Source organism: Triturus cristatus, chromosome 5_1 (genome assembly GCF_964204655.1).
Source record: "Triturus cristatus chromosome 5_1, aTriCri1.1, whole genome shotgun sequence".
Taxonomy (NCBI): Eukaryota; Metazoa; Chordata; class Amphibia; order Caudata; family Salamandridae; genus Triturus; species Triturus cristatus.
This window is the reverse complement of record NC_140587.1, coordinates 564,106,013-564,131,199: the sequence shown is the minus strand read 5'-3', so window position 1 is coordinate 564,131,199 and position 25,187 is coordinate 564,106,013. Positions and strand designations below refer to the sequence as shown.

Sequence of the window (25,187 nt, the reverse complement as noted above, 5' to 3'; positions counted from 1 at the left end):
ACAAAAAGAGCCAAAAGATCTGGCTTGCATTCCGAATCCTGAATAATATATTTTAAAAACCCTTATTCAATGGGGAAAAAGCAATTGCTTTTGGTATATAACGAATCTATGAGATAAGAATTAATGTACGATGGATCAGAGTACTTTTCAGATGCAAAACAGGTCTGCATGCAGCAGTCCTAGGCAAGTACTCTTTAGGGGGTGGAAGGCTCCATCAAACTGCCAATAACAAAAGGAGGAAGAATATACTCAAATTGGTAACACTGGGTAAGGCACTGACAAGCCAGACAGACCTATTGCTAATCACGCTAATTGAAGAGTGAAAATGCCACTCTGTCACAAGGACATCTTTTTCGAATTACAATTTTAGTCTTGGGTCAGTTCAATAATACGTAAACACCAGAAAACAACTTTGTGCAAAAGGAGCAGAACTCAAAAAACGAGGATAAGAGCATGTCTGAGCGGGTGCATTTCGACTACCAATGCCACCCCAGCAGTTTGAACATTTAGAAGGGTACCACAGAGGCTCAAACCAGATCAGAAAGGTTGCTAAAGCTTGTGGTAGACTCTTTCCCATTATAAGCCTCTGGTTATCAATGCCACCCAGCAACAAGACAGAGCTTTGCGAGTCTCTACTGCATAGGCATGAATAGATCATACATGGCACACCCTAATTCATGTGTGCATGCATGCCCTCACTAGATCCCTCCAAGTTAAATTAAAAAAGCCAAATGTGTGCTTTATACCATATTGCTGAAGTGCTGGTTGGAGCGCATTGATAACTGAAAGACTACAGACTAAAATAAGGAAATCACCCCAAAGAAGAGCATATTCTTAAAATCCAGAGTCTTTCACAATCCCACCACGTGTATGATTGCACAGCAACGGCGAAACATGAAGGGTGGAGAAGAGGCAGCGCTGCACATTAGGCTAAGGTTTTGCAAAATTGTAATCACTCTGTTAGCAGAATTCATGTGCACCAGCCCAAGAAGCCACACCAGCATAAAGCACTGACAAGCACGTAGTAAGAACGCCAGAGATACCCACAATGTCCTGGTGACGACTGATCCGAAAGAATAGAGAATGGGTTCCATGCAGAGGGATGCAGTTGATGATATCATGAGGTTCTCCACATAGCAATGGTGCCCTTAGCAGCCACTTGGACGGTACAAACAGTTGATGGTTTTAACAAAGAGGTCTTTGATTAGCCTTTGTTGGTCCAGTGATTTGTAAAAGTTTGCAAGTGGGTTGCCCAGTGTCACAGTCAGTTGTGATGCGCAGTCTTGCAAACTCATGCAGCTCATATATGGCTCCTGTCCAGCCTCCAAAAATGTTATAGATGACGCATCACACTCTGAAGATGTACTTCAGTATGGATATTGTGACATGTGGTCGTGCTCTACTGGGATATTCCAGTGCAGTCGACTACCGATCGCCAAATTCTATTGTTTGCAGATCATTTATCACACTGAAATTAAAATAGTTAACAGAATAAATCCGAGGCACTCAATTATCAAATCTGACGGTATTTGCAGTTCAGGATGCTTGTTTAACATTTCCAAAGTAGTCTGAAGATGGTCTAAACGTGGAACCATTCCACAAAGAATAATCGTGCCAAACGGGAATAGTCTATCCTGATGGATAAATCTCTTTGCAAGGAATTTTGCTTAAATGGCCTGGGGTATCTTTAAAGAGGGTGTGGACTATAAGGCAGCAATTTCTTGAGTTAACAGTCAACTAATTTAGCCATATTCTCAAAGAGCAAGTTATTCGCTGATACAATTGGTCTCAGTGGAGGGTTTGTTGGCTACTTCTGTATCTTCGACAAAGTAAAATAACAGTATTGCGGATGTTGGTAAACGAGATAACTTTTAGTGGCATCATCGATTATCCATTCATGTGAAGAATTTTCCAAGATCTGCTCTAATGCTTTGGTTAATTCTGGTGTGGGAGGATATGGAAGTACTGAAGAGCAAGTTACTCACCGTCGGTGACGCTTTTTCTGGTGAATACACTACCTTACTGTAGATTCCTCACTGTCTGACAATCCCAAAGCACCGCACTGGATCCAGAATTTCAACAGCAATGCTTTTGCATGTTGGCAGGTGGTGTTGTGCAGCTCTGAACCAAAAGAGACGGAGCAAAGCAGCATGTAAGTGCAAATTGCTGGCATCAATTTCTTGTCACTTTCTCTTCCTCTTCCTGGAACACTCAAGTGCAAAACGTAGAACAATTGTTGGAGACTGTGTGCCGACCTCTAACTAGGGCAAGAAACAAATGATGGACGGAATGCTGAACAAATCACCCCCAATCCCAGATCTGGGTTTAATCCATTGTTTATTTGCTTACCACACCACCTTTTGGACTCAGCCATATGCAAATAAGTCTGGCCCTGATCCTCATGGGAACAATCCAGCGAGAACTGCCAAGCCAGGTCCTCCCTGGATTGGAAATGAGCATCCTGGGAACGGTTTCAGGGTATCACCCCTCATCAGCCAGGCTAGGTTGAATTCATAGGCACAGTGAGCACGGGGCCCACGTCTGGGCATACCCTTCCCACTTAGGGCAACAAAAGAAAAAAATAACAAATGATGGACGGATTGCTGAACAAATCAAACATTCACCCCCAGTCACAGATCTGTGTTTAAGCCATTGTTTTTTGCTCACCATGCCACCCTAACTAGGGCTCTTAATAAATGTTAAAGAGACCACTTACTAGACCGGGAAAGATGGAGGGCAGTGAGGAATCTGGGGGTGGATATCCACCAGAAAGAGAGTTACCAAAAGTAACTTATTCTTCTGATGGATACTTTTAAGCACAGATTACTCACATTTTGAATAAATACCAACACAGTACCTCCCAAGGGGGGAAAGTCTGTGGAATGAACTCAAATCAAAAAGTGCTGCCGAGCCCAGTGGGCAAAGTAGTGAGTCGTGAATGCAAGTACCGATGCCCACACCACTGCCTCTGGCAGATGTGAAGCACAAGCCCCCCTCAAACCAATATCATTGTAGTGGCCCTGGTGAAATGAGCTATCAGACCTTCAGGGGGCTGCTTCTTAACCAGTGCATAGCAGACCTTGATGCAGAGGCCTATTCACCTTGATAGGGTTCTCTTCTTCAATGCATTGACTTTCTTTGTGGGGTCGATACGAGAACTTAACACCCTTTCTGGATCACGGTGATGGAACCACTCCTTTTCGAGAGGTCAGATAGAGCAGAGAATGCTTGAAAATTGTCTGAGGAACACTGGAAGGTGTCACTTTAGGAAAAAAGGCTGCCCTTGTTCTTAGCACCAACCTGTCGGGAAAGGTGGTGTAACACAGTTAAACTAGCAGCATCCTTCACTTCACTCGCAAGGCAAACTGACGTGATGGCAAAAAGGGAAACGGTTTTCAACGTCCAGAGCCTTAAAGAATAACTGTGCACAAAGAAGCCTTAAGTAGCAATTATACAAAGGCTCAAAACGGTGGGCACATGGAGAATTTCAAAACCAGATTGAGTTCCTATTGAAGATCACAAAAGGTTTGGAAGAAAACGTGTCAAACCTTCAATGAAACCACAAGTGGCGATTAAAACAATGGAGATTGGGCCTGTAAACACAAGAAGACACAGGGCTAACACGTAGCCCTTCACTGTACTATCTGCAAGGATTTGCTGGGCTAAAGAAAAGTCAAATAAAAGAACATCAGGAAGGTTGGCCTGCTTGGGCTAGATAGTCTAGGCACTACACAAGGCAACAAATTTATCACAGCACCCAGCGTAGATTTGCGTTCTAGAAGGGCATCTGAAAGCAATGACTTTCACCACTTTGGTTGGCAAAAGCAAACATTTAACTGCTGCTGTTCAATCTCCACATTCGAGGTATAGGTTGTTGAAATTCAGGTGTACGACCCTACTAAAACAGCAGATCCGCACAAAGTGAAAGCTGTAGCGCAGGGCAAATGCTCATGCAAGAAGCTCTGAGTACCACACTCTTCTGGCACAGTACAAGGCAATGAAAAGGAGTTGGCCCAAGTCCTTCATGATCCATTATAGTACCCAAGGGAGGAGAGGTAGCAAGTCCTTCATGATCCATTATAGTACCCAAGGGAGGAGAGGTAGCAGTGGGAATGGGAATGGGAAGAGAAGAATCTTATTTATTGCAGCTGAAATGTTTCCCCTAGAATGTGCCTCGGGCAAATTTTAGAGAGGAAAACTGCAGGTTGGACAGTGGTATATAGATCTAGCCAGGACTCACCCACTGACCAAAGATTCAATCCACCACCTCAGGGTGGAGATTCCACTAATGGTCTGTCAGATGATACCTCCTCAGTTTGTCTGCTCTGGCACTCAGTGACTTCACTAGGTGGTCGGTGACCAGAAAGATGGTCTGTTTAAGTCACTTCTAGATATGAAGAGCCTTTTGGCACAGGCCCAGAACCCCATTCCACCCTGCTTGTTGCAATACCTTAGAGCTGTAGTGTTGTATGAGAGAACCTGCACCAGCCTCCCCTTGAGAGATGACAGGAAGGCTTTTAAAGCCAACTGGCTCACCTGCCACCAACTTTCCACTAGAGATCTTTGATCCGCACTTCCACTAGGTGTCCCCCACCCCCCCCCAACACAGAAGCGACACATCAGTCACTACTGTAAGCTCTGGGTCGAGGGGGATGGGTCTGCTGCACTTCATGCTGGTATCTGCCAATCACCACTGCAGATCCTGAGCCTTTCTCTGCAAGATCAATATTGGCCCCGAATCTGAGCCCACTGAAACTGGAGGTTCCAATGCAGGGTCCTCATGTGCTATCACACGTATGGGATAAGGAGGATGCATGAGGGCAGGAGAACAAGAAGCTTCAAAGCCATCCTCATTAAGATCCCGGACACATCCCGGAATATTGGGATCATATCCTGAATATCCCACACTCACTGCAGTGAGTGGAAAGCTTTGGATGCCACTGCGTCCAGTACTGCCCCAATTAATGAAATCTTGTGCAAGGGGTTCAGTTGTGACTTTGGCTCATTGATGGTTAACTCAAACAAGGAAAAAAGGACTGGCCGTCTTCTGGAAGTGGTCTATAATTGACTGAATAGCCCACCTTCAGCAGCTAGTCATCGAGTATTGCAAGACATATACTACCAAGCGCTAAACACCGGCAGGAACCACCGCCAGCCCTTTCCTTAACACCCAAGGGGCAGAGGTAACACTGAAGGGGAAAGCGTGCCAGCGTTCACATCTTAGAATTTGCTTTCTGCAGGAAAACATTCAATGGGCGCAGGAACAGGAAAGACCCTAAGGGTTCCACCTTTTTTCAGGGCGCAGGAGTAGCTTTAATAGCATACTTTGCCTTTCTCAGAGCCAAGTACCCATGCAATGGCAACCTTGGAGAATACATTTTTTCACTTCTGCATTAGGATTGTTAAGTTCTCCTTCAATATTCATTTCTTGGGTGGGAGGAAGATGAGGTGGTGACGAAACGAAAGATATGGTGTAATCATTTTGAATGATCTTAACAGGGGTTCTTAACCTGTGGTCCAGGGACTCCCGGGGTCCACAAAGCCTACTCCAGGGTCCAAAACAGCTTAGAAAATTAAATAACATTAACAAATTAGTATATAAAGTATATAAGTAAAGAAGCAAGAAGTACAATTGAAAATTTTAAAACATTTTTTAAGTGTAAATAAATTTGAAATTGGAGCCTAAAAAAGAATTTAGCATCCTCAGATTGATTTGTGGGAGCAGTGCATCAAACAGAATATAATATGGATGATGAGTGGCTTCAATTTAATATGGAAATGCTCCATCCATTCTATTAAAAGTTTGATTTTTGTTATTTTTGTTTGTGAATTAAATTATTATTTGTGTATTTGTTTGAGCAATGTGTGTATCTGTATTTTTCGTGGTTTTGCGGTTCAAATTATCGAAAATGCTTAGGTCAGTTCCCCAGCTTCCATTAATGACTCGGTGGGAGTCCGCAGATTCCAATGATTCAGTGGTGTCTGCGGGTACCAGAAATGATGAAGTGAGGGTCCTCAGAAGTCAAATGATTAAGAACCACTGATCTATAAGTTCCATTGTTTAACATTTTGTATCTCCAGCCAGGGAGGAAATGTTGAATCATGCCTTCTACCGACCAGGCATGGGCAGTTGAAGATAATATAAAATGGCTCGCTAGCTGTTGCAGAGGGGTACTGGTGAACTGTTCTGCAGCCCTATAAGGGGCCTGCGGGTGCCACATCCTTAGCCACAGCCACAAAAGCACTGAACTATCTGCTGCACAACTGGTTAGGAAGGCTCAAATTGCCTACAACCTCTTGAATAGCCTCTGAATTTTATTAACTGGAAAGTAAATTGTTTCACTGACACCAATTAACCCAAAGAACGTGTAGTAGATCACCTTTCTTTAAACCTTTCCAGCCTGGGTACATTTTTTCCCTGGACACTCTGGGCCAATCGAAGGACATCCAGTAAGGATGGTTGTATGTACACCACTAGAGAATCTGGTCGACCTCTTCTATGCCTGCCTTTTCAGCACTACACTGGTGACAATGGCTCTGCCAATGCAATCAAAAAGTATACAGGCCTGCACTGATTACACACTTCACTGTATCATGTACTGTCTGAACCAGAAAAGCTTTGAGGTTCTCCGGGAACACTGGCAAGATCTCTGGCCATATCCCACAGAGCATGCTTGTACCTGCCTAAACAAATTGCATTTATGGACCTATGAGGCAAGCTTACAGAAGCAAACATTTTACCAAACCTGTCATTCCGCTTGGATTTCCTATTGTGAGGATTGTTCAGGACGAAATTAGCATTCACCTTCCTAGTTGAAGCCTGCACGAGGGTCTCGGCCGCAGGGTGCTTGGTTAGGAAGTCCAAATCACCAGGCACATGTCGCCAGGCTACTTTGCCAGCTGACTGATGGGCAAGAACAAAGCTTGGACAAAGCTGCCATCAAAGCTTCAGTAAGGGCATCATTACATGGTAGGAAAGACTAGGATGACGCTGACCCTTGTAGGAGTGTTTCTTAGACAAACATATGTTCTTGTCTCAATGGAAGGGAACTGCAGACCGAGCACCTCAATTTTCCTCCAAACCATCACTGCACTTTACACCGTGGGTGGCCCATGTGCTTGTCAAGTTCTGTTTCAAGGAACGTGTCTAGCTCTATGGCATTTTGCAAATCCAAGTACAGTGCATCATCAGTACAGTGCATCATCAGTATAGTGAAGGGGGTTGCTCACCCCCCTACACCTATTCCTCCTCATCATCCTCTGTCCTGAGTGACCCTATAGGTTTCTTGTGCAAGGTCAGAATCGGAGCCCCAGAAAAATTTGAGCCTCTGTTGATAGTTGTGTCTAAGTAAATGTATCAGGCTAGAATCGGGGGCTATCAAATCGGATTTATAGAGGACGGCTTATCACCAGTGAGGATATCCAGGCGCTGAGAACATGTTGCTAAGGGATTCAGTTAAACAGTCAGGTATTGTTCCTTTCCTGAATTCCAGAAGAGAGGATGAGCTCCTTACATGAAAGGGGAGGATGTTCCAGGATTTTGCCACGAGGTAGGAGAAGGAGCATCCTTTGTTGTCGGTTCGGTGGATGCGGGGGGTGTGCGCAAGGGAGCGGGAGGCAGAATGTAGGTGCCTGAGGGTTGGTGGAAGTTCAGGTGGTGGATGAGGTGTGCTAGTCCTTGGTTGCGTAGGGCATTGTAGGATGGGATTGGCATCTTGAATTGACACCTCTTCTGAATGGGGAGCTAGTGGAGCTTCATGAAGTGGGGAGTGGTGTGTTTCCATTTGGGGAGGTCCATGAGGAGTTAGGCTGCTGAGTTCTGTATGGTCTGTAGTCTCTTCAGGTGGTGCAAGCTAATTACTACGTAGAGTGCATTTCCGTAGTTCAGCCAGCTGAGTAATGGTTCGTTTGATGTTGGCGGGGAGCCATTTGAAACATGCAAAGAGTGAGGAAGCAGGCGGAGGAGAAAGCGTTGATCTGGGTTTTCATGGTGAGCTTTTTGTCTAGAATGATGCCATGGTTGTGTGCTTGGACCGAGTGGGTACTGGTCCTAGTTCAGAGGGCCACCAGGAGTCGTTCCATGGGGAGGTGTTGTTCCCGAAGATCAGCACTAACGTTTTGTTTATGTTGCGTTTTAAGCAGTTGTCTATTATCCAGTCGGCGAAGCTCATCATGCACCTGCGAATGTTGGTCTTCATTGTGGAAGGGTCTTCTGATAGTGAGAGAATGAGCTTGTTGTCATCTGCGTAGGATATGATGTTCATTCCATGGGTTCTGACTATATCGGCCAAGGGTGTCCTGTAGATGTTGAACAGTGTAGGGCTGAGCGACGAGCCTTGAGGGACATTGCAGATGATGTTCTTGGGTTCTGAGGTGAAAGGTGGTGAGCGGAGTCTCTAGGTTCTTCTGTTGAGGAAAGAGGCGATCCATTTGAGGGTGGTTTCTTGAATTCTGATGTGATAAAGCCTCTTGATATGGGCGTGGTGGGATACAGTGTAAAATGCTGCTGAGAGGTCGAGGAGAATCAGGGCCACCGTTTCCTCCTGGTCGAGGAGTATTCTGATGTCATCCGGTTCAGCAATCAGGGCAGTTTCGGTGCTGGGGTTTATGCAAATTTCAGATTGAGAGGAGTCCAGAAGATTGTTGATTTCCAGGTGTTCCGTGAGTTGGAGGTTGGTGGCTTTTACAAGAACTCTGTCAGGAAACGGGAGCAGAAAGATGGGATGGTAGTTCTTGAATTCACTTGAGTCAGTAGAGGGTTTCTGCAGAAGGAATTAGACTTCTGCATGTTTCCATGCTTCTGGGAAGGAGGCCGTGATTATGGACGAGTTGAAAATGGCGGTGAGTTAGCTGATTATCATCTTGCTCCCGAGGTTGAAAACGTGGTGGGGCAGTGGTCCGTGGGAGATCTTGAGTGGGCGAAATTCATGATGGCTGTGGCACTTTGTGTGGTGAGGTGGTCGAATGTTGCATTGGGGTCAGCATTCATGGGAGCAAGGAGACTGAGGGTGTCGGCGTGGTGGGTTGGGGTTCTAAATTTTTGTAGATGGTGGAGATCTTGTCCTGTAAGAAGTCTGCCAGGGAGCTGCAGAGTTTCTGAGAAAAGGTCATTATGTTTTCAGTGGCGGAAGGATTGGCAAAATCTGACAATGTTGAAGAGTTCTTTGCTGTGGTTAGAGCTGGTATCGATGCAGTTGGCTAGGGCGTTCCTTTTAGTCTTTCAGTAGATGGTGGTATAGGTTGAGGGACGCCTTGAAGGTGGCTCGGTCTGGGGGCTCTTTGCTGGTGCGACATTTCGTTTCTAGTCACTTGCAGTTGAGTTCTGCAGCTCCTAGTTCTGTGGTGTTCCAACCAGCTTTTTTGGTGGGTCTCTTGAGTCTAGTGGGATTGACAGGGCGACTCTCAGTGTTCTAGGTTGGTTGCAATGTCAGGCCAGGAGGTGTTGAGGGTGCCAGTCCACTGGCTCTCAGATACTTTGCTCCAGCTGCGGTGTGAGGTGCTGGGCAGTTTGGAGGCAGTGCCGGGAGATTCTGCGATGTTAAAGTTGACAATGGCGTGGTCTGCCCGGGTGAGCTTGGTGACATGTCTGTAATTGAGTCTGTCGCTTGCTGTGAAGATGGGATCCAGCGTGTATCTGTGGGGTCGAGGACTAGTTGGGTGAGGCCGATGTTATTCATGCTTTCGAGGAAGTAGATGGTGTTGTGGTCATTGAGGTAGCTGAGGTGAAAATTGAGGTCTCAGAGGAAGATGTAGTGCTTAGAGCCAATGGCGAGTAGGGCAATGAATTTGAGAATGGCATTACAGAAGCTGGCGTGTTTGAAGAAAAACAAGGGCCCTTTTACTCACACGGAACCAGGGTATCTAATCCATAACAAAGAACAGAGGTTCCTGTGGACAATGTGAATCATTTATAATAGTTATGCTCAATGGTAATATTCACGGGTAAAGATATGACAAAGAGAATCATAATTACACACAAAAAGACATTTTGAAAGAAACAATTTTACCCACCTCATGGTTGACCCTAATTCCTAGAGACCTTCACAGAGGCACTGTGGGATGACGACCCAAGCTCCCTCCTCAATACCCTCTCACCGTAGGAATACTAAGGCTCTCAACATTGAGGAAACGCTTCAACTTAGCAAACTAGATGGGGAGAAAATGTAAAACCCGCAGATAACTCTATAAAGAACATGTAAAAAATTACCACAAACCATCTAAAAATCAAAAATGTCAGATTATGCAAACCAAGACAACTACGACAACTAAGCTGCAAACCAAAGTAAACTATCAAAAATGTATCAAGAAATAACGGACTCTGAAGTTCTGAAACCCCTCCACTCCCAATCATATCCCGCTAATTCTGTGAAGTCTTACTGACCTTAGAGAATAAAGTCCACAACAAAGCAGACAATCTATTTCACATCAGACAATCAGGTTTCTGATGAAAAACTGGCACGAAAACTGCCATCTCTGATATCTGAGATCATCTCTTTTCCTAACTTTATTTAGAACAATCTGAAAATCTTATTCTACTCCACCAATAAGCACCTTATGACACAAAACATAAAGTCTTCCTCAATCAATTAGAAAACTGGGCTGGGGAAAAATGAAAGAATAAAAGTGGTATAAAGTGTAATTAAAAAACCCATTAGCAGAGGAGCACCCCAAAGATTCGCCATCGACATTACTTTTTAAATTTGACATACTATCCCTAGCACACATCTCGCAATACCAATTTAAATTCAAAATGTACGGAGACAACATTCAAATCCGCATCCCACTAGGTCACCTCTCAAATTAAAGTATGAACATAATTCCATGCCTGAAACAGGTCTACCATTGCCTGAAGGGCAGCTACCTCCTTCAAAATGGTTCATGAACAGAAATCGTAATAACTAGCAAGATCTCAAGAAGCAGCTTCCATTCAAATGCCCAAGTGCAAACTAGGTGACACCGTATCTATCAACCAGTCAGTCAGAAACATCAGGCTCTGGGTGACCAAAGGCCTTTCTTTCAAGCTCAGGATTGCAACAGTAGTCAAAAGCACTAGTTACCAACCCAACTCATGATGACCAGAAAGATCACACCTCTTTCCCCAAAAAGACAAACTTATAAAGGAACTGATACTATCTCGATGTACCGTGTTAAACTTGCCCAAACAGAGCAAGGATCCAGGAGGCACTGGAACAACGTGCGCTACTGTTTTTCTTCTTCATGACTTGGGAGGTTTCAACTGATCATCCTGGGACTCGTATGAGGTGGGGGGGGCTGCGCTTTTAAGTAAAAGGAAGCCTAACTGTGTCAACGTCTTCAGTAGTTTTGCGGAAAGCTAAGAGCGGTGTAAGAGACATGGACGAAGGTGCGACGGACATGGTAGCCGAGGTCTGAGGTTGGGCGAGTCCTGAGGAAAAGACGGAGAGAGGACATCCCCACGGTTGCGGAGTCACGGAGTGCGATTGCCAAGAGAGAGCACCAGAGGGCAGATGCACTGGACAAGACTACTGGGACTCCGAACAGGGGTCCCGGCCTCAGGCAAGGTTGGTACACTCCCTTGCATGTACTGGGGGTCGGGTTTGTGCTGGGAGTGGGTTTGGGTTTATGCAAGCTTGTTTTTAGCACTGGAAAGGTGCAGGATACTTAGGTTTCAGTTTCCGACACCAGCTAGTCTCACATACAGTTCTGTTGTGGGGAGGAAATAGTGGAACGGCACGGAGACCACCCGCTGCACTTTGCAAAAGAAACCACGGTGCTGCTTAAACCGGCACTTCCGGCCTGTTGTATTCACAGAGGAGTTTCCTGGGTGAAGAAACCCAGACAACTGAACAATAATGGTCTTTTAAAAAAAAAAAAATTATTGAGCAGAAACACAGAAAAAGGAGAAAAAAATTGGAAAACGATTTAGACAATAGGCATCTTGGTGTACATATAAATACCAACTATGACGAGTATAAAGTGCAACGCGCCATATTTAACCAGGATATGTCATGCTTGATGGAGTAAACGTTAGCAACTCTTATCCAATAGCGTTACAATATGCCAATTTCCATCTAGACATAAAAATAGCAATTGATCTTTGCGGAAAAACGACACCAAGTGCAATGCAATACTAGCAAACATGTATAAAGTGCAAGATGTGCTATATCACAAATATGTACTATTCCTATCCAATTAGAATTGGTTCCTTATAGGTAAATTCCAGACTAAAGTGCAATGTGTTCGTTACCATCAAAGCGTAATATTAAAAAAAAAAATTCTTCCAGACAAAGTTCGGTCTAAAGTGCAATGTGGTCATTTGCCATCTAAACATACTTTAATAGAGGGAGAAAAAGACGACAAAAAGAAAACATTAATCTTCATCTTATCTTCCAAACATACTTTCAGGTAACGTCTGTTAAATTTACCACAATATTTTCCAAGCTAAAAGTTACAAAAGTGCAGTGTATAAAGTGCAGAATTTTTTTTTTTACAATACAAATTTTTCCTTTTGCTTTCCTTTTCCCATTCCCCTTTACCCTTCTCTCCCTCCTTTTTATTTTTTTTATTTTTTGGATCCGACCCTACATCTCGGAGAAGGTCTTTAGCCTCTCCATAAATCTCCATTTAGCGTTAAATCTTTTATTGGCACCTACTCTCTTAGCGTATGCTTCTTCAAATTTCCTAGTATGGATAATTTATTCAGCCATTCCGTACAAGTAGGTATTTTTTGGGACCTCCAATTCTGCAATATCAGCGAACGTGCCACGAGGGAGGCAATAGCTACAAATATCTCCTCCCCTCTCAACATTCTGAGGTTTCGTCTCGGGCTTGCCCAACCAAAAAGTGCAATCTCAGCATCAGGATCCAAACTTTCTGAACTCCCCAGCCTAAAGCCATGAAGAACTTCTCCCAGAATTGTCTTAACTTTGAACAGGTAAAAAAAAGTATGGAGCCAGCCTCCCTCGCCTGACATCTGGCAGCGAAAGCATTTGTGCTCTGATTCCGGGAAAATCTTGTGGAGAGCTTGGGGAGTATGGTATGCCATCTAGCGTGACAGAAAAGCCATTCTTTTAAAATTTGCCGCTCTTAGGGCCTTGCTGCCTAGCTGTGTGATGGCTTGCCAATCCCGATTTGAGAACCTACATTGGGTCTCCAGTGACACTTTTTCTAAATGATTATTAACCACTATAGGTACCCCTTCAGACCGTACACAATTATACCAGTTGCCCACCTCTCTCAACTTTTCTCTAATTAAAGCAGTCACCAGTGGAGTTGGTCCATGGCAGGGTAAGAGACTGTACTTTTTTAGTAGTTCTGTGAGATCTGAATATATTAAAAAAAAGAGAGGTTTACTCAGGGCGCCAAACGTCACTTGGACGTCTTGCCAGGTAATGCCTCTGCCAGCCACTAAAAAGTGCCCTAGCTCTTTAAATCCCCAATTGGTCCAGGACCTTAGATGGCTGCCCTGTATTTGAAGGCCCAAGCTCTTACATTCGGTTAATTAAAAAAAAACAATTGTCTTTTAATTTAGTTTTTCCAGAGGGTGCTGCGAGACTGAGGAAGCCTGAAAGGGAGTGGAAGAGATGTCAGGAGCCATTGAGAAGAAAATTGTTTGTGTATTATGGACATCTAATCAAGAGACTTCCTATCATTCTAATAATAAAGGATAGAAGTGACTGAGTAATCTGAGTGGCCCTCACTACTTGTCCTGTCACACTCACCTTGAAAATTGAACTTCTACATCACAGCACGTAAAAACGACCAAAAAAAACTTCAGAGGGTACAAAATCAGGCAGCCACAAAATGCCTTAGTTTAAAGAAATCAGAGCAAATCACAGCAGCCCTAAAATCCTCCACTAGCTCCTGGCTGCACAGAAGATCACATTCAAACTCCTATTCACAATCTTCAAATTCCAGGAGAGAAGAGGTCTAACATAACAGCAAAACCCGACTTCCCCCTGCACACCAAGTATGCCCATCAGATCAAGCAAACACAGATGGATGGTTAAACACAACTAAAACCAAAAGTCCCATTGAGGGGACAATCAGAAGAACTCTGTGTAATCACTGCTTATCAATCTATTTTCAGTTATACACTCGTGTTTTTTTAAGATTTTTTTTTTTTTATAAGACAAGTAAGCAGGTAAGCAGCTTGTAAAGTGCTCGAAAGCCTGGAGGCGACTTGACGCTAGTGTTCAAGAGAGACAACAAAGACAGACCTATTTGGAAAAGAGTGTGAAAAGCCAGGGTTTTTATCATGTTCCTAAATTGTTGCAAATTTGACTGGCATCTTAGTTGAAGGGGCACGGAGTTCCGTAGTTTACAGACAGAATAGGAGGAACTCCTACCACCCTATCAGGCTTTATTAATTCTGGGGATGGCCACCAACTGGCTGAGCTGGACCGAAGATTGCAGCTGGGCACATGCCAGCATAAGATCTTTTGGAAATATTCAGGGCCAGCCTTATAAAGAGCGTTATGGACCAGTCAGAGTGCTTTGAATTTAACCCTCTCACAGATTGATATCCAGTGGAGGCTAAAGATGATTTGGGAGACCAGACTAAATTTAGGAATTCTGAAGAGATTTAAGTTTTTGCAGCAGGCATTGCTGGATACACAAGTTACTACTTGTGTAACCATATATCTGTAAGAGACATTAGTTAGTGATAGATTCCTTTCATCAGAATATCCCCAGGCGTCAGACTGGATCCGGAAAGTTTTGCTAGCAGTAACCCTGCATGTCAGTAGGTGGCGTCATGCGGCTCGGCATCCGTCGCTGGCGTCGTAAGCGCCAAAATGACATCACAGAGACTACTTAGGCGCCACCCATGCGCGCTGACGTCAGTTCTGTACACGACTTTCCGCACCAGGAACGCAGAGTTATGCAAGAAACTGACCACTGGTGCCATGAAACTACGGCCCTGACAGGGGGATGACCTTAACCCTAGAATCAGTTCGCATAACGGGGAGGATGAGTGGGGCGGTAAGGAATCGATCACTAACTAATGTCTCTTACAGATATATCGTTACACAAGTAGTAATTTGTGCATCTGAAAGAGACACGTTAGTGATAGATTCCTTACCATAGAATAGATACCCCAGCAATACCAACCCCGGTGGAGGGTCTGCGAACAAGATCACACCAGAAAGTCACGGAGGACAGAACGGCCAAAGAAGCCGTCTCTCCGGACTTGACTGTCAAGGTAGTAATGCTTGGTAAACGTGTGCAACGAGGCCCACGTAGCTGGCTGACAAATGTCCTGCAAGGGAACGCCACGTCCCAAGGCAGTAGTGGCTGCAGTTGCCTGGTCGAATGGGCACGCAGCCCCAGGGGAGGCTCCTTCTTAGCCAAGGAGTAACATGCCTTGATACACAGAACGATCCACCGTGAGATGGTCCGTTTGTGCACAGGCCGACCTTGTTTGGCACCCACGTAGCCAACAAACAGCTGGTCATCCTCCCGGAACAGCTGTGTACGCTTTAGATAGAACGCGAGCGCACGTTTTGGGACCAGACGGTGGAGCCTCTCCTCCTCCCTTGAAGGATGCGGAAAGAAGGTGGGCAAAGTGATGGTCTGCCCGATGTGGAAGGGCGTGACAACCTTCGGCAAAAAAGAAGGACGGGTCCGTAAAACCACCTTGTTCGGATGAACAGAAAGGAAAGGAGGTTCAGAAGAAAGAGCCTGAAGCTCACTCACTCATCTGGCAGAGGTGATAGCTACCAGGAAAGCTGTCTTGAGAGTAAGAAGACGCAAAGGACAGGTATGAAGGGGCTCGAAGGGAGCACACATCAGATATGTCAAAACAAAGTTTATGTCCCACTGAGGCATTATGAACGGCATAGGAGGAAACGTGTGCGTAATGCCTTTTAGGAAACGGTTAACAACCGGGGACTTAAAAAGAGAAGGCTGATCTGGAAGCCGTAAAAAGGCGGAGATGGCCGAAAGATAACCTTTGATAGTGCCCAGAGCAGAGCCCTGCTGGGCCAAGGAAAGAAGGAACTGAAGGCCTTCGGAAAAAGGGGCAGAAAGGGGATCCACAGTCTTAGCTGTGCACCATGCCACAAACTTGTTCCATCTGCAGGCGTATACTGTCTTAGTGGAGGGACGCCTGGCTGCCAGAATGACATCACAGACTTCTAAGGAGGATCAAAAGCTGTCAACTGTCGCCGCTCAATCGCCACGCATGGAGGTGGAGGCTGGACAGGTTCGGGTGGAGAACCGTCCCCTGCTGCTGTGACAGAAGATCCTTCTGAAGAGGCAGTTGAATCGGGGGATCGATCGCCATGCTGAGTAGCTCGGGATACCAGTATCTTCGTGCCCAATCCGGAGCCACAAGGATGACTTGGGCCCGGTCGCGCCGAATCTTCTTCAGCACTCTGGGCAAAAGTGGTATAGGCGGAAAGGCGTACAACAGACCGCAACTCCACTTGCGACGAAAAGCGTAGCTGAGCGAGTGCCGCCTTGGAAATTCCAACGTGCAGAACTGATGACATTGCGCTCTTCGGTGGCGAATAGATCTAACCAAGGCTCTCCCCACTGTAGAAAAAGACCTTGCGCCACGTCCGAGTGCAGACGCCATTCGTGATCCGTCAAGCACCGGCGGCTGAGTCTTCTGCCCTGGCGTTCAGAGAACCTGCCAGGTGTTGAACCACCAAGGTAATGCCTTGATGTTCCAGTCATGTCGAGAGGCGCAGAGCCTCCTGACATAGGACCGAGGACCCCATCCCGCCCTGTTTGTTGCAATACCACATGGCGGTGGTGTTGTCCGTGAACACCTGCACTACACTTCCCCAGACAGAGGGAAGGAATGCTTTCAGTGCAAGCCGGATCACCCGAAGCTCCAAAAGGTTGATATGGAGCCTGGACTCCGCCGGAGACCAGAGACCTCTGATCTCCGCCTCTCCCAAGTGGCCTCCCCATCCCAGGAGGGACGCATCCGTCACCACTGTGTGCTCTGGTTGTGGAAGGGAGAGGGATCTGCCACTGACCCAAACCCCAATTCATGATCCCCCACTGCAATTGTCGTGCAGTGCCCTCCGAGATCTGGACATGATCGGACAGGTTGTCCTGATGCTGCGCCCACTGGAACTTCAGGTCCCACTGCAGAGCCCGCATATGCCATCTGGCATGTTCCACTAGCAGGATGCAAGAGGCCATCAGGCCCAGGAGCTGGGGGGTCATCCTGACTGAAACCCGGGAGAGAGGCTGAAAGATCTGAATCATAGCCTGAATATCCCGGACTCGCTGCTCAGGAGGATAAACCCTAAACAGTGTCGAATCCAGAACCGCTCCGATGAAGGGGAGCTTCTGAGAGGGACTCAGGTGCAACTTCGGCACGTTGATGGAGAACCCCAGCAAATGCAGGAGGTCGGCCGTAGTCTGAAGTTGGTGGATGACTGCCTGGGGCGAGCCCACCTTCAACAAGTCATCGAGGTAAGGGAAGACTGACACCCCTGACCTGCGCAGATGAGCTGCGACCACCGCCATCACTTTCGTGAACACCCGAGGGGCGCTGGTAAGGCCGAAGGGGAGCACAGCAAACTGAAAATGCTCCTGGCCTACTGTGAACTGCAGGTAACACCAGTTGGCCGGCGATGTGAAAATAGTCGTCCTGCAAGTCCAACGCTACCATCCAGTCTCCAGGGTTGAGGGCAGCCAAGACCTGAGCCAGACTCAACATCTTGAACTTCTCCTTCCGCAGGAAGCGATTGACTTTCTTGAGGTATAAGATGGGGCGCAGGGCCCCTTTGTCCTTCTTGGGGACCAGAAAGTAGTGGGAATAACAACCACATCCTACTTCTGGCCCCGGAACGCGCTCGATGGCCCCCTTGGCCAAGAGGTCCGTAACTTCCTGCTGCAGAAGCAGCAAGTGATCCCCCGACATGCGGTGGCACCGAGGTGGCATGGCGGGAGGGGAGGATTGAAAGGGAAGAGAATAACCCCTGCGGATGATCTGCAACACCCACTTGTCCGATGTGATATCACACCAGTGGTGGATGCGGATCCTGCCACCCACCGGCGTGGGGTGCTCCACAAAGCTCGGATTAGGAAGGTTTAGAGGTAGAAGCAGCGGGGGCGGAGGTGGACTGCCCCCCACACTGATTCCCAGAGCCGCCCCTGCAGGAGACGCGTCCGCAGCCACGCTGAGGCTAGTTCTGCACAGGCTTGTTGAAGGAGCGTGCCTGGGTGCCCTTGCCTTGGCCACAAAAGGAACGAAACCCAGGAGTGGCTGGGCTCTTAGTGGAAAGACCCAAGGACTTGGCCGTGGCCCGCGAGTCCTTAAAGCGCTCCAGCGCACTGTCGGCCTTATCGCCAAACAGGCGAGTGCCATCAAAGGGCATGTCCATAAGCGAGCTCTGGACGTCAGGCGAGAACCCAGTGGAGCGCAACCAGACGTGGCAACGCAGCGCCACAGTCGTAGAAATCACCCTGCCCAACGAGTCAGCGGTGTCCAGGCCACACCGAATGGCGAACTCAGCCGCATCCTTACCCTCAGCAACCGCCTGGGAAAGCACAGCACAGACCTCCTCAGGACACTGAGGTAACACTTGAGCAACCGTGTCCCACACTGCGTGGGAATAGCAGTCCAACAAGCAGGCGGTGTTCACCGACCGCAGCCCCAAGCTGGCCAACGAGAACAACCGCTTACCAAACTGCTCCAGCTTCTTAGAGTCCTTATCTGGTGGAGCCTTGGGAAAGGTACTCTGCAACGTCGAGGCCTGGATGACCAGACTCTCAGGCGTGGGATGAGTGGTCAGAAACACGGGGTCACCAGGCACCGGGCGGTGACGCCTGGCGACATTCTTATCCACAGGGGCCCCTGTGGCCGGCCGCAACCAAGTGCCCAAAAGGACGTTCATGAGGGCGTTGTTGAAGGGAAGCAGTGGCTTCGACGAAGTCGACGCTGTCTGGAGCACCTCAGTAAGGAGGTTAGTTTTGAGGCCACCGTGGGAAGATCAAGGCTGTGGACCTCAGCAGCCCGACGGAGCACCATTGTGTAGGAAGCGCCCTCCTCCATTGTAGGTGGGGGAGAGGCAAACCCCGGGTCAGAAGAGACATCGAGGTCGCCGGCGTCCTCCAGATCGTCCACCCAGTCCTGCTCGGAGTCACATTGACGGGCAAGAGGGTCCTCAGACCCCTCCCAGTCATCCTCCACCTCTATCGCAGAAGGAACCGGTCGCGGCGGCAGAGCCGGAGAAGGGACATACGGCGTCGGAAACGGCGCCATGAACGGCACCGGCCGGGGCCGGGCCGGCGCCTTCTCCCAATGCAGATCCCAGGTAGGAACGAAATGGTCCTGGAACCAGGGCAAGGGTGGAATGAACGGCACCCACTGTGGCACCGGAGGCGGAGCCGAGGGCGGTGCTGGGGCCGGAGCCAGCAGTGCCGGACCTCAAGGTACCGGGGCCGGAGCCAACGGCGTAGGATTCTGTGGCGCTGAAGCTGGATCCAAACGGCGGCGCCGATGGGCCAACAGGATCTGGACACGTGCCCGAAGGCACGCCAGCGGGAGCCCGAGTCCTAATAAGGCGGTCCATGGTGGCAAGAAACTCTTGCAACTGTTCGGGAGTCGCCGACGGCCCCGGGTAAGGCGGGTAGGCCGCGGGACTCCCAGGGTCCAAGCAAGCCGCAGGGGCAGAACCCATGTCCCCCTCGTCCGCATCCGAGGACCGACGGGGAGACGCTGGAGAGCGAACACGCTTCTTCGACTTCCTTTTATGTCTTTTTATGCCTACCGGAATCCGAGGGCGAAGACTTAGAGCCCGAGGAGCGACAACTGCAGCCCCGCGAGCGGTCCCGAGACCTGGAGTGGCACTGGGACGAGTGCCGGACCGCCAGCAGCTTCCAGCACCACTCCCTCAAGGCATTCGGGGCCATGGCTTGACAGTCCCTGCAGGACCGAGAGTCATGTACGGTCTCCAGGAAGTAGAGGCAAACATCATGGGGGTCCACAACCGACATGTTATGACGGCAGGCCCCACAAGACTTAAAGCCAGGCATCCCTACGTGCACCAGGAGAAAAAAGGGGGAGACAAAAAGTCTCAAAAGAGTAGTCAGATCTGTGCTTGCTGGAGCGGAAAAAGAAAGAACTGACATCAGCGTGCATAGGTGGTGCCTAAGTAGTCTCCATGACGTCAATTCGGCGCTTACGATGCCAGCGATTGACGCGGAGCCGCATGACGCCACCTGACGCGCAGGGGTACTGCTAGCAAAACTTTTTGGATCCAGTCTGACGCTTGGGGATATTCTAAGGTAAGGAATCCATCCCTAACGTGTCTCTTTCAGATACTCATGTACAGAACATTGCAGTAATCAATCCTTGAGATGACGCTTGCCATGATGACCATTTTTGCAAGCATGGGCACTGAAGGGAAAGATCTTTTCCAGAGTTGTAAGCAGAAAGAAACAAGAGGAAGTAACCTAGTTGATTTGATCAGAAAGACTGTTTTTCCAGCAAACAAGATTCCAACATTTTTGCCTTTCGGCACTGGTGGAGGGAGTGGGCCTATGTTGGGAGGCCCCCAGGAGGGGGTTCCAGAGGGTGGCATTATTTCCAAATAGTAGCACCTCCGTTTTGTAGGCATTTAATTTAACAAAGTTTTTCTACATTCAAATCACTATTTGCACCAAGCAGGTGTTAAACTTTTTGGCCACCAACTGAACATTGGATGAGACTGACACTTCTATTTGCAAGTCGTCAGCATAAGAAATAACAGAAAACCCTCAAGACTGGATCAGGTTGGCCAGGGTGGTGACAGTCATTAAAAAGTGTAGGGCTTAGGGCAAATCCTTGGGGTACACCACAGGAGACAGAGAAGGGTGCTGAGATACAGTCTCCGACAGCAAGCAACTGCTCTCTGTCAGACAGAAGGGAACTAAGGATGGCAAGTGCTGAGCCTTTAATGCCAATGCTCTAGAGTAGGTTGATAAATAATAAATGGTTAACTTCCTCAAACTTGTCCAACAAAATCGAGAAGAATCAGTGCAGCCTTCCCTCCCTTATCGACAATCATTACGATTTCCTCAGTGGCAGCCACGAACTAAGATGGTTATCATTCAGATAAGACAATCTCCTCATTCATTGCCTTCTCCAGGATACTGAAAGGAAGACGTGAAATGGGCTGGTAGCTCTTCACATCCTGGGGGTCGAGAGGGTTTTTGTAGCAAAGGAAGTATCGAAGCTTTTTTCCATGCTGTCTCAAAGTATCCTGAAAGCACTATTTTATTCAGCAGTTCAGGAAGATTGACTGACGCCGTGTTAGAAACCCTATGTAAAACAAGGGGAGGGCAGGGGTCGGATGGCGCATCAGATTTGGTGGTTTCAATGAGTTTGGCTACTTCCTCCTCAGAAAGGGGGGTAAAGCTAGTACAAACATTAGGAGAAGCACATATATTAGCTTCCAAAACTTCTAAAGATGTAGGCGTTCGAGTGTGACGATCCACCGAGGTAACATGATTAGAGGTGAAATCCTGAAAAATAAGGTTTACCTTAAACTGAAAGAAATCAGCTAGTTTGTTGCATAGCGATAGATCAGGACTGATGGCATTATGGTTAGAGTTATATAAGGTTTTTACTGTTTCAAACAGCTTCTTGGTGGAGTCTTTCGCCCTATTGATTTTGTCTGTAAAGTATCTCGATTTTTCTGAAATGATTAGGAATTTATAATCATTAATTATAGATTTACATTTGGTTTTTTTTCCAGGACAGTAGTCTTTTCTCAACTATGGTGGTTCATGAGGTCTAAATTTTTGTTTGAATTTTTTCAGGCCCGTTGAGTACCAGGGGGCAGACTGTTTCTTTTCATGGTTAGTTACCGTTTTACCAGGGGCCAGTAGGGTGACTGCGGAGTCAATCCAGTTAGCGAAATTAGTGGTGGCTGAGTCTAAATTACTTCCTAATATAGGACTTGAACTCAAAATAATGGTGAGTTCCCGTTTGTTGATTTTCTGCAAGCGGCAGAATTAGAAAGAAATATAAGTTTTGCGACTAAGGGAGTTATTGAAAGGGACTTTAAGCTTGAGAAAATGGCTATATGGTCTGTCCAAGTTAGTGGTAGAACATTTTCAAAACTCAAATCAGAGTTATTGGTGAATACTCCTTCTAATGTGCGGTTGGCCTGATGAGTTGGTAGGTTTACTATCTGTGTGAGGTCAAAACTGTGTAGGCTATTGATTAGGTGTTCTGTGTCACTTTTTTCGAATAGCTCTAACTGAAAATTTTAATCAGCCAGAATAGTAAAATTGTGAAGCTCCGTGCAGGATTCAGTCAACTCCAGTAGAGTTTGGATGATTTTGTCTCTAGGTCCACGCAGGCGATATATACGAGGATGCCATTAAAGGAGTTAGCGTTGTTGAGTTTCAAATTGTAGAAAAGAGCTTCACAATCAAGCTGGGCGACAAGCTGAAACGTAGCCTTAAAATGGTTGAGATATACAATTGCGATCCCACTGCCGCGTTTGGCTTGTCGATCTATTCTGGCGATTTCATAGCTATCTGAAATGGCAACTCTTATGTCAGGGTCCAACGAAGCATCAACCCAGGTCTCTGTTACAAAGATTATATCAAGGGAATGATAGTCAACGAAGTCAGAAAATGTATATTTATTCTTGATCAGAGATCATGTATTCAAAAGTGAGCATGTGAATGAATGAGGTGAACACCGACTCCAGGATGAAGGAAGGAGGAAGCGGAGATGTATTACATCCTAGCACAGGGATATGGTTCTGATTTAAAATATAATGCAGGTAGGACAGAAAAATGTCTGGGAGTATTGATACAATTATGAATGTGTCAATACTTATGCCCACCTATGTTGCAGAGTTTCAGGAGTCCTGGCGCCGAGCACAGTCTGGCCGCGGACGGGTGCAGACGGCCTTGCCTTTGGCATGCCTTCAGCGCAGACACATTACAATGTCCATTAAAAGGGCCAGCATCAAGGGGCGTGGCCAAGTTTCCGAAGAGCAATGCAACACTTCGGATGTTTTAAAACAGATGGGTAATGAAACGGGACAAACTGGGGTCCAGCAACCCCTTCGCACAACACAGGCTCCCCTACGAGGTGAGAATACTGATAAACTATAAGTAACTAAAGTAATGGTGAGAAACACAAAAGCATAACATCTTTAAAACAAGGTGACTAAGCCTTTTCTTTCAGATCGGTGCGTGTAAAATTTGAGCCAGGTACCTTTTAATATGGCCACTACGTGAGCCTAACAAGGCGATAGGTGTGTACACTTGCCAACTTGTACAAAACCGTATGCACCTTTGTTAATTGCAGGGATTGCTTAATTTAGAGTGAAGTGGTAAGACCAAACGGCAAAAAATTTTTTCACAACATCCTTCTTATGACCGATAGTTTCTTCTAGTGGTGCAAGAGGGATAAAAAGACCAACAATAGAATTGCCATACACAGCACCAGATTATTTCAATGACAACAGATGTGCCGCACTCCTGCCCCCCCCACTTCATCACACTATTTGCAAAAATGGAATTTGCAAGTAAAAATGCAAAATACACGCTCTAACTGCAGTGCAGTTTGAGCATCAGCAAGTTCGTTTTTTGAATTAAAGATAAAATACATACATGGGATAAAGAGGTTCTCAATTAATGGATTAACAATTAAACACCTTTTTGAAAAAATCGTTCAATGAATAATGATTTACAATCCAGTAGGTACCCTTTTCTAATCTTCTCTCCTTGTTAAGTATTCAATTAGTTGTATGTTTACCTATCTGTATTCCACAATACAAGGAACAGCATTCATTGTTTTTTTTTCCTTAACGCACATTTCAACAATCAAAAGTTTTTTTTCATTTAGCCTTGCCTGCATCCGATCCCATTTCTCCTTCATGTCCAACAAAGCAATTTTTTTAGAGACTTCAACACATCATTACAAAGACACATTGTTAAGTGGCAGAGTGTAAAGGTATCTATGATCAGAAGTATGGATATTTTTCATTAAAGTACACATTACACAGACATACATTATCTATAAAAAGCTCAAAGAAAATAAAACAGACACGCTTTACCTATGTAAAGCTCAGCAAGAACTATTTCTTTATAGTAATAGCTTACCTTTCAGTTACTCTAAAAATACTTCTATGCTAGTTTGCTTGAACTCCAAAGATTTGTTAAATGTAGGCATTCTCCACTTTGTTCTAAAACGGAAATAAGGCCGGGCGTTAGTCAGGATTTCATATGCATCTTAACCACATTATCTTTCTTTGCAACATTATATCTTATTAAACGACTGATTTAAGAGTCACAGTCTGATAAAATTTCAATTTAAAGTATGTCATTGTTTCACAGATATTAAATAAAAATCTGCACGTTTATATATTTCATATAGGTAGTGGCCCTTTTATAGTAATCCAATAAAAACCTCAATAAAGTCTGAGTATTAAAGAAAATGGCAGGACCTGCTAATTGCAGTAAGAAAAAAATTTAAGGAAGCCATCATTAGCAAGCAGCATGCAGGGAAGTACTGAACTTGGTAGACATTCCCAACTTTCAGAATAAATAAATCCTATTTCATGCCTGTCTTGGTTCACCCTCAGTGTTACATGAAGTAACTTGCTAAACTATGTCTCACACCTGCTTTAAGATGGAAATTTTATTTTTATTTTTGCACTATTATATAACGTTAACTTGGCCAAAGGGCATCAGAATGCTTTACAAGTTAACAAGACGAATCTGGATAACAATCAACATAAAAAATAACAGATAAGCAACAAAGATGGCCCATAAATCCAGCAATTTGAATCAGGGGAGAAAGGTCAGGTAGAATATCTGGCTAGATTGGAGAAGTGAAAAGGGGATGCGAAGAAGTGATCATAGCTTCATCATACAGGTCTCTAAAATAGGAGGATTTAATGCATGTTTTTATGAAACATTCTTGTCTGAATATTGGAGGTTCCAGCAGGAGTGCCTTAGCATTTCCAGATCCCCATCAAGCACGATTTTCAGTAGGAAGGCATGGCATTATGGAGGGCTTTGTGGGTGATGCATGCAATCTTAAATAAGGCTCTTGCTTCAATTGCAGCTTGTGAAGAACAGGAGTAATGTAATAAATGTTTGTGTGACTTGTCAGCAAGTGTGCAGCTGCATGAAGCACTGCTCAGGCGTGCCAGATGTACTTGAGGGAGACCAGAGAGGAGAGAGTTCCCATAGTCCAATCTGGACAGTACCAGCGCCTAGAATAATTTTCA

The 25,187-nt window shown here is 46.2% G+C and overlaps 1 protein-coding gene across 7 annotated transcripts in view; it reads right to left on the bottom strand.

The window, feature by feature from the left end:
• NCOA2 (nuclear receptor coactivator 2) overlaps positions 1–25,187 on the bottom strand; it is a 1,201,189-nt gene that overhangs the window by 784,710 nt on the left and 391,292 nt on the right. For all 7 annotated transcript variants that reach the window (XM_085605462.1, XM_085605466.1, XM_085605468.1 and 4 more), the window contains one exon: positions 24,055–24,137. The gene's annotated coding sequence lies outside the window, so the exon portion shown is untranslated. The remainder of the gene's footprint in view (positions 1–24,054; positions 24,138–25,187) is intronic.